This window comes from Alosa pseudoharengus, unplaced genomic scaffold (assembly GCF_046254945.1).
Source record: "Alosa pseudoharengus isolate Yale_2024_CS ecotype anadromous, Long Island Sound unplaced genomic scaffold, YU_APseudo_1.1 YU_APseudo_1.1_scf_9, whole genome shotgun sequence".
Taxonomy (NCBI): domain Eukaryota; kingdom Metazoa; phylum Chordata; class Actinopteri; order Clupeiformes; family Clupeidae; genus Alosa; species Alosa pseudoharengus.
Genome location: NW_027468881.1, coordinates 41,921,577 through 41,936,857, shown reverse-complemented (window position 1 = coordinate 41,936,857; position 15,281 = coordinate 41,921,577).

Sequence of the window (15,281 nt, the reverse complement as noted above, 5' to 3'; positions counted from 1 at the left end):
GTGCACTGGCATTCCACTGTGTTGCCTAGCGACGGGCGGGGGGGGGGGTTGCTGTGCTGAGAGCCTCAAGGCCTCTAATATGCCAGTGTGGGTTCACCGCTGGGCTCTAATATGCGTCTGAAGTAGTTGGTACTTCTCCTCTGATTTCTGTCAGTGCAGCCATCGTGTCTGAAGTAGTTGGTACTTCTCACACTTTGTCATATGTGTCCTTAGATGAGGTCCAGGGGAGACTGATTGTACATATCTGTTTTATATGTTCTCTTTGTACAACCTCATGAGTAAGTGACAAACAAGCAAAAAAACAAAGCAAGCAAGGAACTGACATGTGTGATGTAATATAGTGTAATCTTTATTTAGCTTTAATTTATTAATTAAAGCTAAATTCCCACTTTTTTGTTTGTTACTATTTTTCATGAGCATTTGTAATTTTGTTTCAAAGTCTATTTTTGAAGGTATTGAATCAATGTGATTTTTCTGTCTCTCTGTCTGTTGAAAGTGTCTCTTCATTTCAAATAACTCATTTGTTTTAATCTTATTCCTCAGTGGATTGACTTGTTACAATGGTCTGTCTGGTCTGGGTGCTGGGTCAGCAAGGATGGTACTGCTTCAGTGTTTTGACCCAGCGCCCAGACTTAGACCCAGAGCCCAGACCCAGGCTGCAACCATCAGACCTCAATAGTGTCTATTAGCCCAAATTCTTGTTTGTTTTGAACTTGCAGGGGTTGAGTTTTTACCTCACTCTAAAGGTTCTTGTGACCTCACTCACTCTAAAGGTTCTTGTGACCTCACTCCTCTTGTGACCTCCCTCCTCACTCTAAAGGTTCTTGTGACCTCACTCTAAAGGTTCTTGTGACCTCCCTCCTCACTCTAAAGGTTCTTGTGACCTCACTCTGAAGGTTCTTGTGACCTCACTCTGAAGGTTCTTGTGACCTCACTAAAGGTTATTTGTTTCTCTCACTGCCAGGCTGCTAGAGGGATTGGGCCAAAAAAGAGCCTCTCTTTTCAAATGATATAACTTTTGTATAAAGCTTGGGAGCCCTGTTTCATAAGCAGCTGCATCGGGGTGTCCAAACTTTTTGTCTCAAGGGCCACATTGGGTTTTGAAAATTGGCCGGCGGGCCACACAAAAAAATAAATAATGAAAAAACAGAATTACTTTGTCATTTAAATGATACAAAACATTATATATTATATATATATATATATATATATATATATACAGGGTAGGAATTTCACGGCGGCCACGACGGCCATGGCCGTCGTAGCCCCTTGCGTTGGCCGTGAAGCCCCTTTGAAAATCATAGGTTTACAGGCCACGGTGGCCTTGGTGCCCCCTTCTTTCAATATTCTGCTTTGTGTCCTACTAATAGCAATTTTTATTTAGCCTGTGGCCTTTCAAAATAATCTTAGCATTCACAGCGCAAATTAATTTAGTCTTTTACGCAGTGGAGAAAGTGACAGCGCAAGAAAGAAAGTGCGTCCAAATTCACCCATTCTTCTCAGTGGAACTACTCGCGAAGTAGCCTATTCATCACACAGACATCACAAGTATCACATGAAAGAGCTTTTTCTCAGCTTTTAAACGATGTTAGCCGATAATTGCTGTATTGAACGGTTCGCGAGAAAAGTAAATAATATAATTCAATTTAATCATACATTCTACTGAAGCTTTTGCGTCCATGATCTCCCTACCCATTCATCTCGGTGGAATACTTCACGAACCCTTCTTTTAACACATGACAAACCACATATCACAATAAACAGCAGACCTTACCGAACACAAAGGTGAAAGCAGTCCCCTGTATAGTTAGCCGTTCCAGAGTAATCCAGTTGAATTTGCAGTAAATTTCGACATGCATGGATGTCTCCAAATTTGGGCTTTAAGTTTTACAATGTGTTTAAATTGTTCCACATGATTTCATAACAAGCCAAATACAAAATAAATGTTACAAATATCGCCTAGACATTGGTAAATCAGAGGACAGCTGACTAAGAGTTTGTGAAAGTATTTATGATCACAAAATGCTAAGCATGCATCTAGGCTATTTGAGTTTCTTAAAGCTGAGCTGTGCTGTTCAATACATGAATTTTAATAGCAGGCCAAATATAAAATACATTTTATATATAGCCTAGATATCTGTTTTTATTAGATGATCAGATGATTTACAGTTATATGTAATATGTCATGTTTCATGTTTTTGTAATGTTTCATACAGTGATGCAGGTCTACAGTGAATAGGCTAAATACAACTTTGATAATTTTTATAGCCTACTACTGTATAGTTAACTTTGGCCTTGGTGCCCTGACATGTGGCCTTTGTGCCCCCCACCAAATATGCCCAACTGAAGGCCAAGTGGCCTTGCCCCCAGAATGGTGAAATTCCAAGCCTGTATATATATATATATATATATATATATATGTGTGTGTGTGTGTGTGTGTATATATTGTTTTAGTAGTACCCATCTAAGTAGTACTGTTGTAGAAAATTAATTTCTTACGAAATACTGTTCATTTGATGTTGTTTAATTCATTTATAAATGGTGCACTGTCACTTTAAGGCTCTTTTGCCAGCTCCGCTAGCCTATGGCTAGTGCTGTGCCTATGGCTCACAGTTTATAAATGGTCAGTAGTGGAAACTACTGTTGCCATCGCGATTTCCTTTTAAACGTTTCTTATAAAAAGGAGATATCAATTATCAACAATAACAAGCCAGCTGGAAGCTGTCGCAGTCTCTCCCTCTTGTGCACGCTCAAATGCGTTCCCAATTAAATGCAGTCTGCTGCAATGGAGATACTATCTCGATGTAACAAGCTGTTTTGACATTGACATGGTAAACGCTCTCTAAGAAGAGTGTAAAGCAGTTTGCAGTAGCCTACAGTTATTCACAACGTTGTCTATGCTGGAATAGCGAGCGGCCTATGATAACCTAATTAATTAAATGCAGGGCAGGCCGGATTAAAGTGCGTGGCGGGCCGGATCTATGATAAACTAATAAATGCTCGGCGGGCCGGATTAAAGTGCGTGGCAGGCCGCAGTTGGCCCGCGGGCCGTAGTTTGGACACCCCTGCTTGTTTACATATTTCATGGGTTTTCTGGGGTTTCTGGCCATATGTTCCCACACCGTATACGATATACTATAGGAACTGGCCATATTGGCCCTCTGTATACAATATACTATAGGAGCTGGTCATATGTTCCCCCACCGTATACAATATACTATAGGAGCTGGCCATATGTGGCCCCACCGTATATGATATACCATAGGAACTGTCAATGTTCTGGGAGGAATGAATAAATAATGTTTTATTCGGTACATTTTGTCTTTTCAGTTTTTTTCTGATACCAGAAACATGAGAAACAAATGGAACAGACATTTTGTTGTCCAGTGTGTAATTGGTTGAAATCACAAAGTGCGTTGACGTGCATTGTTTTCATGCATCTGGAGGTAAAAGAGGAGAGAGAGAGAGAGAGAGACTGTGAAGGTTTGTGTGTGTGTGTGTGTTTAAGAAACAGAAGATGGTGGAGAGAGAGAGAGAGAGAGAGGAGGGGGAGTAGCCTTACCCTTCATCTAACCACTCCGAGTGTAGCCATAACAACCCTGTCCGAGTGTAGCCATAACAACCCTGTCCGGGTGTTGCCATAACAACCCTATACATTTTGTCTCCTAGAGAAGGAGTGTGTGCTTGTGACACACACTTGGCAAAGGGGAGGGGAACTGATGTGCCCAGGATATCTAGTGTGTGTCATTTTATCAGTGTGTGTTGTGCTGTTATCTTTGTGTCTGTCTGTGTGTGCGCACAAGTTTGCGTGTGCATCTGTCTTTGAGAGAGATTGAAGACGTGTGTGTAAGCAGAAGCACGTCAGTACATTAACAGCCTGCCCCAATAAAACAGCATTTGCATCTAATAAAGCCCCCGCAATTTAATACAGCAATCTCATAAAACTGGACAAGATGAAGCCAGGCACCCCCACTGGCCGGAGACACAGACAGAGTTCTCCTGTCTGCTTAGGGCAGTTCACTGAAGCCTTTCCCCACAATACTGAACACAGAGGTGGACATGCTGCAATACTGGACACAGAGGTGGACATAGAGGTGGACATAGAGGTGGACACAGAGGTGGACATAGAGGTGGACATAGAGGTGGACATGCTGGACATAGAGGTGGACATAGAGGTGGACATAGAGGTGGACATGCTGCATCCCCACAATATGTTTTTGTTAAACATATTTATTTCTTTATGAGATTTTCCATTTTCCCAAAATAAATTTGCTTCCCTTCAAGGTTGGATTTTTCCAATTTTTTCATTGTGAGATTACAATAAATCACCAACAGATTATTTTTTATACCGGTTTTTAGTCAACTAGCAGAGGTGCCAATCATTCTGGAGGGTGCTGTACATCCAGTCACCCTAAAGCTGTCCATCAAAGTGAACATGTACGAGCTGTAAACCAGCTTGTAAGAGGGATACCTGATTCTCTGGAATGTTTTCATAATAATAATCATAATAATAAAAATTAAAAACAATAATAATGTTTTCATCTGCATAATTCTAGACCCTTTGCCAAATATTTTGCTATTAGCAATGAGGCTTGAATCTAACATGTTCAGATACATGTTTAAATCTTCACCGGTTGGTTCTGGTGTGTGTTCAGGTAAGTAACGCTCAAATAATGCTTCCTCACGCTGAGATGCTATTCCAGCTCTATCGACACCCATCATCCATCCATCAGAAACAACGCAACTGATATACAACTGATAACTGATGTGCCGGAGGTGGGTGAACTCTTACTGACGCATACCTGTTGAGGTGCTATGATAGGGAGGTGGGTGAACTCTTACTGACGCATACCTGTTGAGGTGCTATGATAGGGAGGTGGGTGAACTCTTACTGACGCATACCTGTTGAGGTGCTATGATAGGGAGGTGGGTGAACTCTTACTGACGCATACCTGTTGAGGTGTTATAGGGAGGTGGGTGAACTCTTACTGACGCATACCTGTTGAGGTGTTATAGGGAGGTGGGTGAACTCTTACTGACGCATACCTGTTGAGGTGCTATGATAGGGAGGTGGGTGAACTCTTACTGACGCATACCTGTTGAGGTGCTATGATAGGGAGGTGGGTGAACTCTTACTGACGCATACCTGTTGAGGTGTTATAGGGAGGTGGGTGAACTCTTACTGACGCATACCTGTTGAGGTGTTATAGGGAGGTGGGTGAACTCTTACTGACGCATACCTGTTGAGGTGCTATGATAGGGAGATGGGTGAACTCTTAACTCATTGAGTGCCAAAAATGTAATATTACGTTTTTCCTTCCCATGCGTTGAGTGCCAAAACGTAATATTACGTTTTTAGCTTTTTTTTAAAATTACGAAACTAGACACTCTAACACACCTTTTATATGTGATTTTGGGAACTCTGTAATGAATGGAAATGAAATATATGACGATCGAAAACTCATGAAAACGCACAATCTGGACATTTTATCTGGACATTTGATCATAACTCGGTTGCCGCTTTGGGTCGAATCAGTGACACATGCACGTCATCTCAAAACCAGCCCATTTTCGTGGGTCTATCACTAGGTGGCAGTCTCGCCAGGTCTCGCTGATCACTTCCCGGAAAGTCTACACAAGTAAGTAACAGGCAACACTTCATATTTCATGAAAGACGTTATATCTCCATTTCTAGAAAAAAACAGTGATTTGGATGAAAACGCCACTGTTTAGCTTGGGATTTCTCAGGAACAGAGGCGTGTAGAAGTACACGGTTTGCACCCACTGAGAGCTTAAAGTCTCACCTTTTAAACGAGCCATTGTATGTGTTCATAGCTATAACACAGAATATGCTGTGGCTGTACAAAAATCATCAACAATGGTCTTGATTGCTGGCACTCTAGGACAAAGCTTCCGAAAACAGCTTGGCATTCAATGAGTTAATGACGCATACCTGTTGAGGTGCTATGATAGCATCATACCTGTTGAGGTGCTATGATAGCATCATACCTGTTGAGGTGCTATGACAGCATCATACCTGTTGAGGTGCTATGACAGCATCATACCTGTTGAGGTGCTATGACAGCATCATACCTGTTGAGGTGCTATGACAGCATCATACCTGCATATGGCATCTGCTGGCAGCCCTGCTCGCTGTGGGGCCCCATTTCCCTGACTGCAGAGATCACCCCCCCCCCCCCCATCCAGACCCCTACAGGCATCCTCTACAAACCCCATCTCCCCCCCTATCACAAATCATACACCATCCCTCCCCATCACAAATCATACACCATCCCTCCCCATCACAAATCATACACCACCCCCATCACAAATCATACACCACCCCCCCCCCATCACAAATCATACACCACCCCCCAATAACAGAGAGAAGAACAGTCAACCCCCACCCATATGCCCACCCACCCCCACCCAAACAAACCCACATACACATACACACACACAGACACAAACAGACATACACACACACACACACATACACACACACAAACACACACACATACACACACACACACAGACACACACAGACACAAACACACACACACACACACACATACACACACACAAACACACACACACACACACACACACACACACACACACACACAAACACACACACACACACACACACACACACACATATACACACACACACACACACACACACACAGACATACACACACACACACACACATACACACACACAAACACACACACACACACACACATACACACACACAAACACACACACACAGACATACACACACACACACACACACACATACACACACACAAACACACACACACACACACATACACACACACAAACACACACACACACACACACACACACACACATACACACACACAAACACACACACACACACACACACACACACACACACACACACACACACACACACACATACACACCGTTGCTTGCCTGTCTTTGGTGAGCCCTGGGGGCATTTCCATGATGGATGCCCCTATTTTTCGGTTTACAGTAATTAGCCAGCCATGAGGGCACCCAGCCATGGAGGCATTGAGAGTGGCAAGGGGGGGGGGGGTGTGGGTAGGGGGTGTGCTCCGTCCGGCATCTTTTATTGTCTTTTGTTATGTGGAGCGTTTGTTATGTGTCAATGTCTTGTATGTGGAGCGTTTGTTAGGTGTCAAAGATGCTAGATCATCTTTTTCAGCATTCACGCCTATCTCCGAGAATGAAGTATCTAGACTCCTGACATGCAGCCGTCCTACCACATGCTCGCTGGACCCTATACCTAAGAGCCTACTTCAGTCCATCAGCCCGACCATCGCACCAGCTATCACACACGTGATCAATGCCTCGCTAGCCTCCGGCACATTTCCAACAGCGTTCAAAATGGCCCAGGTTACACCGTTACTTAAGAAAGCTTCTCTCAACCCTGCTCAAGTCGAGAACTACCGCCCTGTCTCACTCCTGCCTTTCCTATCCAAAGGCATTGAACGAGCAGTCTCCAAACAAGTCTCTGACTTCCTTTCACAGAACAACCTTCTGGATCCAAATCAGTCTGGGTTCAAAAGCGGCCACTCTACCGAAACGGCTCTGCTGTCTGTAACAGAAGCCTTAAAAGAAGCCAGGGCGACCGCTCGGTCATCAGTACTCATTCTGCTTGACTTATCGGCTGCCTTTGACACGGTTAATCACCGCATCCTTCTCTCTATACTCGCTAACATGGGAATCTCCGGTTCTGCTCTCTCCTGGTTTGAATCCTACCTCACAGGACGCTCGTTTAACGTATCATGGCTTGGTCAGCTATCTGCACCTCACCATCTCACCACAGGGGTCCCCCAGGGCTCAGTACTGGGCCCCCTTCTCTTTGCCATCTACACCACCTCCTTGGGACAGATTATCCGTTCGCATGGCTTCTCATACCACTGCTATGCAGACGACACACAGCTCTATCTGTCCTTTCCACCTGATGACCCCTTGGTTTCAGCACGGATCTCGGATTGCCTCTCAGACATAGCTACATGGATGAAGGCACACCACCTCCAGCTGAACCTCTCAAAGACTGAACTGCTGGTCCTCCCAGCTAAACCTACCATACACCACGACATCAACATCAAATTTGACTCCCTGTCTGTTTCACCTACCAGGACTGCAAGAAATCTAGGAGTTGTTCTCGACAACCAACTAAACTTCTCAGATCATGTTGCCTCAGTCGCCCGGTCATGCCGTTTCGCACTCTACAATATACGGAAAATCAGGACTTACTTAACTCAAGATGCCACCCAACTTCTGGTTCAGGCAATAGTCATCTCACGACTCGACTACTGCAACGCCCTCCTGACAGGTCTCCCAGCCTGCGCAGTGAAACCCCTTCAGATGATCCAGAACGCGGCGGCGCGCCTGGTCTACAACCAACCCAAGATGGCACATGTTACCCCGCTACTCATCCAGCTACATTGGCTACCTATGGCGGCCCGCATCAAATTCAAGGCTCTAACGCTTGCCTACAAAGTAGTCTCCGGTTCTGCTCCCACCTACTTGAATGCCTTCATACAGACATACGCTACCTCCAGACCGCTGCGCTCCTCAGACGAACGACGTCTAGCTCTACCTCCGGTACGCTCAGGCCAATCCAAACTTTTCTCATCTGTTGTTCCTCGTTGGTGGAACACACTGCCAGTTCCTACAAGGGCAGGGACATCCCTCTCCATTTTCAAAAAACTCCTGAAGACCCAGCTCTTTAGAGAACATCTCCTCTCATAGCAACACTTACAACAAGTCTTGCTGATCCTAGCACTCACCAGCCGACACGTAACTGTTAAAAACAGCACTCACTGATGCACTTATTCTTACTGTACTTATTCTTATGTTTTTTTAAATTGTCCTAATATTGTTGAGAATTGCTCTAAAACTTAAACTGTTTACCATGTTGTTAGTCGCTTTGGTTAAAAATGCGTCAGCCAAATGTAATGTAATGTAATGTAATGTAATGTAATGTCTTGTATGTGGAGCGTTTGGGTTGCACTCGATGCATGTTAAATGCGCTATAAAAATAAAACTGACTTGACTTGACATTCATTCTCTCCTACAAAAGGCTTTTCTTAATCTCTTCCTGACCAATTACAGTTTTTTTCAACTGCTTACACACTAAATCTTTGCTTGTCACACAATTTTCTAAACATGTCCTCCAAACATCATAACCCGACACCAAATCTGCAAAACCATACACTAATTTTCAGTGTTTGACTCAGTTTTCAATTGACTAAAACACATTTTGCAAAACACCACACACAATTTTCTACCTAACACACAAAAATCTAACAGGAAGTAACTTGATTTCGTTCTTCAAACACAACCCATCAAAATGCCACACTAAATCACCAGTGCTTCACTCTTTCTCTTCACATGTGCAAACACTCTTTACTTTACTGAACACCATCCAATCATTGCCATAGTATAGGTCTATGAATAAATATACTCTCTATATAGGTATAGACCCTTTCAATCTGCTCCTAGAGGATTTCCGGTTGAAATACAGTTTTTTTCAACTGCATACACACTAAATCTCTGCTTGTCACACAATTTTCTAAACATGTCCTCTAAACATCATAACCCGACACCAAATCTGCAAAACCATACACTAATTCTCAGTGTTTGACTCAGTTTTCAATTGACTAGAACACATTTTGCAAAACACCACACACAATTTTCTACCTAACACACAAAAATCTAACAGGAAGTAACTTGATTTCGTTCTTCAAACACAACCCATCAAAATGCCACACTAAATCACCAGTGCTTCACTCTTTCTCTTCACATGTACAAACACTCTTTACTTTACTGAACACCATCCAATCATTGCCTTAGTATAGGTCTATGAATAGATATACTCTGTATATACTGTAGGTATAGACCCTTTCAATCTGCTCCTAGAGGATTTCCGGTTGAAATATTCAGAACCAATGCAGATACTTTAAAAATAGAGAAAATACAGTAATCGGACTTTAGCTTACAGTAATGTTCTACAAAAAGTTGACTTTATGTAAAATGTGTCTTTTTACTCTATTTTTGTTTGTCCCCATGTTACAGTACCATTAGCTCAATACATTTTTCTGTGCCTCCAGAAATGCCTTAGGAAAGCTTACTGTAGAATTGTTTGTTTCTGCAGTTGAAGGCCTATGAATACATACTGTACACGACCCCCCCCCCACCCACCTCCCACACACACACACACACACACACACACACACACACACACACACACACACACACACACACACTTGTCTTTAGAAGAAAAAAACTAAGTCAGTGTTTTCAAAACTCCATGTACATCTGGTGGTCACTGTATTCTTCTTTGCTTTTTTTCTTGTTTGCTGTAAAATACTGTATTCACAACAGCAAATTATTTGGGGAAAAATCACTATTTTTGGTTTTAATATTGCTTGCATTTTTACTGTGTATTTCAACTTCTCTTTGTTGATACCGTAACTTTCACTCTTGTATGGAAATACATATAGAAAGCCTAAGACAGAAGAGCTTTAGATTTTGAGCAACAGTGTGTACATGATGTATCCAAAATGTCATATTATGACAAAAGTGTTTGTAATGTGAGGCGAATGTTTGCTTTAAACATGTGTTTTTGACATTTTGAATGTTGTGTGTCATTTTGCTGGAGATTTGAGGCATTTTGCATTTTGTGTGAGCAGTTGTGGGTTTTGTGTGTGGAGTTTTGAAAAATAGACACAGAGTTTTGAAAACGTGTGTAAACAATTGTAAAAAACTGTAAAGACTGCTCCCTCTGACCAATCAAAGACTGCTCAATCAAAGACTGCTCCTTCTGACCAATCAAAGACTGCTCCACAACAAGTGTACTGTTCCTTTGGGCCAGACATGTACAACCCGGTTGTGTGTTTGTTTAATGTTGTTTGCTGTTTAATCTACAGGCATTCAGACATACAGACAGCCAGCTGACCACACTACAGCCATGACCTGCACGGGAGGACCCACTACAGCCATGACCTGCACGGGAGGACCCACAACAGCCATGACCTGCACGGGAGGACCCATGGGTCAGGGTGTGTGTGTGTGTGGGGGGGGGGGGGGGGGGGGGGTGCCCAACTCAATTGGAATACTCCAAGGGTCAAGGGGGGGGGGGGGGGTCGAGGGGTCAGGGTTGGGGTGCCGGCCCCTGGGAAAGAAAGTCTGTGTGTTCCTTATCAACCACATTGCTATAATGTCTTGCTAGAAATGCCTTTCTTTCTTAATTTCTCTCCTTACCTCTTTATTTTTCTACAGATATCAGCAGAGAGTAGAGTACGGATCTACCATTTGACCATACAATTGAGATCAAACTAGCTTTGGATCTACCATTTGACCATACAATTGAGATCAAACTAGCTTTGGATCTACCACTTGACCATACAATTGAGATCAAACTAGCTTTGGATCTACCATTTGACCATACAATTGAGATCAAACTAGCTTTGGATCTACCATTTGACCATACAATTGAGATCAAACTAGCTTTGGATCTACCACTTGACCATACAATTGAGATCCAACTAGCTTTGGATCTACCATTTGACCATACAATTGAGATCCAACTAGCTTTGGATCTACCATTTGACCATACAATTGAGATCCAACTAGCTTTGGATCTACCATTTGACCATACAATTGAGATCCAACTAGCTTTGGATCTACCATTTGACCATACAATTGAGATCCAACTAGCTTTCTTTATGTGCTTGTGTATCCTCTGAAGCACATCCGTATAGCACCCTAATCTCTCCTTATGAAAAGGAAAATGTCATATCCAGCTACCCAGGACAAAAACACACACTGGAAAAGAGGAGGTGGCAGCATATTGGCCCCATACCAATTACAGTGTGTCCTTTGGAGTATTCATCTTTTCATCCAACACTTCCTATAATCCTGTAACCTTCCTGCATGGGCCTGATGACCTACTAAAATGGACCTTCCTTTCATGCTATTTTCACCTCCCAAGAAAGAGCTCATCACCACGAGGCTGTGTGGAGAAAGGAAAAACATCTTCTAAAAATTGTGTTTGTGGAGGCACTGGTTGAGCACCGAATAAGCATCAGTTCAGCCTAGTAACACTGCCACCTATACATCCTGCCTCAGATCATACTATACATCCTGCCTCAGATCATACTATACATCCTGCCTCAGATCATACTGCCACCTATACATCCTGCCTCAGATCATACTATACATCCTGCCTCAGATCATACTGCCACCTATACATCCTGCCTCAGATCATACTATACATCCTGCCTCAGATCATACTAGATAGATAGATTGATACTTTATTGATCCCCAAGGGGAAATTCAAGCAAAGACATGGAGCTACCTCGACAGGCTGCCTCTCTCGTCGGCGCCGGAACCGGAATCTACTATATGCCTCAGATCAGACTGACATCTATAGATTCTGCCTCAGATCATACTATACATCCTGCCTTAGATCATACTATACACCCTGCCTCAGATCATACTATACGTCCTGCCTCAGATCATACTGCCACCTATACATCCTGCCTCAGATCATACTATACGTCCTGCCTCAGATCATACTATACGTCCTGCCTCAGATCATACTATACGTCCTGCCTCAGATCATACTGCCACCTATACATCCTGCCTCAGATCATACTGCCACCTATACATCCTGCCTCAGATCATACTATACATCCTGCCTCAGATCATATTATACATCCTGCCTCAGATCATACTATACATCCTGCCTCAGATCATACTATACGTCCTGCCTCAGATCATACTGCCACCTATACATCCTGCCTCAGATCATACTATACGTCCTGCCTCAGATCATACTATACGTCCTGCCTCAGATCATACTGCCACCTATACATCCTGAAGAGTGTGGGTAAGCAGATGGGAAGCAGCAGATGTCATGGGGTCCATCGCCATGACACCCCGTGCTCCCTCCGCTCAGTCTCAGCAGACAGACAGCTTCTGCTCTCATGCAGACAGACAGCTTCTGCTCTCATGCAGACAGACAGCTTCAGTAGACAGACAGCTTCTGCTCTCATGCAGACAGACAGCTTCAGTAGACAGACAGCTAGTGGCCATTCACTAGTTCACACATAGGTCATCCATAGTGGCCTTTCACTGACTAGTGGTGGAGCATACAGTATAGGAAAGAGATACACGACTTTATGCTTATACTGTTTGAAAATGGGTGGTATTGGTGACGTTTTCACAAGCGAGGGCGTGTCGAGGTGTAATGCGGAGAGGCTAATGGCCTGACAGTCTGAACACAAAGGTCTCAGGGTCATGAGGCTTGACGGTCTGAAGCCGGCTATACACTCTGCAGTGACCATTTAAACACAATTGTTGCTGCCAGGCATCAGCCTACGAATTTTGTAAAAAAGTAAATCATGCATAATTAAAAGAAATAACTAGGCTTAGACTTAGGCTATCGTAGAGCTCTTCCATTCCAGCACAGCACACGCTCTATGCAGGAAGGAAAGCGGCTGCCTTGTCTCGCAATAATGAACAGTGAACCATCAAATACCCCACAATAATGAATAGTGAACCATCAAATACCCCACAATAATGAACAGTGAACCATCAAATACCCCACAGATTTCAGTGGTCATCAGTCCCGATATTTAGCAATATAATTAAACAGTCCAAACGTAATTAAATCCCAAATCGAACATCTTCTGCTTTTGATAGCCTACCGGTATGCCGCTCCAAGCGAAAAGTAGGCCTTAGGCTATGTCTCACAATAAAACGCACCAGATAAGAAATAAAGGCCTAGCTGCCTCGAATACAAGCCTGCCCCAAGTAAAGGTGCTGTGCTTTGTGCAGCCTAAATGAAAGACCCCAGCCATAATTTGAGGACCCCAGCCATAATTTGAGGATCCCAGCCATAATTTGAGGATTTATGATAGTCTGTCTCCTAAACATTCCTCACCCGTTATCTAGACATGCATGAAAACATTTGAAAACAAAACTCACTGACATATTTGATCGCTGTTTTGCTACAAATTATCTTTCACGTAATGAATGGCCTACTATGCGCTCTGTGTCTGTAGCTGTCTGTTCACGTCCACAATCGATTATAACGTTCCCTTAAATGGAGAACACATCCATGTTCTCTCGCGTTATAGGCTGTCATGCTTCTGTGTCTGCAAAATTCCTGACGGTTCCTGATCGCTAAACTTTTGTTTTCCTTTTCTGTCGATGGCAGTTGATGTAGAAGCACCTAGGCTATAATTTGACTTCAGCTGTGACAAATCCTGCTGAGAGAGAGAGGCACCCGCAAAGTGGTCCTGCGTACGTGTGTGTGTCTTTGCATGGGGCTACGTTCAATTGAAGTCAGAGTTGGTCCGTCCAGTCAATAGTCCCGCATTCAGGCCGCTCCATTATTAGATTAACGTTATCAGACAGCGCTGTAAAATGTGTGCGGGAATTTCTCGCATTATGATGGCTAGAGTTGCGGGACTTAATAAATTATGCGCAATGCTTAATAACTTATGCGCAATACCCGCAATCCCGTGCTGAAATTTACACCCTGGTTTTCAATGCACATCTTTTTCCACAGTGAAGAGATGTGTTTTGAGGTGTTTTTTTAACAGGCCCACAGAAGAGGCACAGCGGAGCAAAAGGCCCCCAAAGGTCTTCAGTCTGGTGCGGGGTGTAGCCAGCTGGTCCTTGTTGGAGGACCGGAGGGACTTTTGTAAATTATGCGGAACTTGACTGTGTGTGTGTGTGTGTGTGTATATGAGATAGAGTGTGTGTGTGTGTGTGTGTGTGTGTTAGCGAGAGTGTGTGTGTGTGTGTGAATGAGTGTGTGTGTGTGTGTGTTTGTATACTTATTTATCATTTAATATATGGATGCATGGAATATGTTGTAAGATGGAAATGAGGACTCCTTGGCCTGAATATGAGATGCAGATGCCGTTGGCATCACAGTTTCCTGATCCCTTTGGGGGCTCATGACTCATCTGCTGTGCTGTGTGATAGTACATCTTTCTTCTCCTCTGTGTGACTGTCTGCAGTGCAGTGGAGCGGGTTGGTGGAGGAGGAGGAGGGGGCAAGCGCATGTGATCAGTGGTTTCATAAGGAATGGGTGAAGACGCTGAGCTGGATCACATGCACTCAGTTTGAGAGAGGGTGCCACCTGGTGGCATGAAGCGACAGTAATGTAATAGAACAGAGAAATTGACTACATATCCCATCGATCCATTCACCTCGGAAATTACGTTATTTCCTATTTACCTTC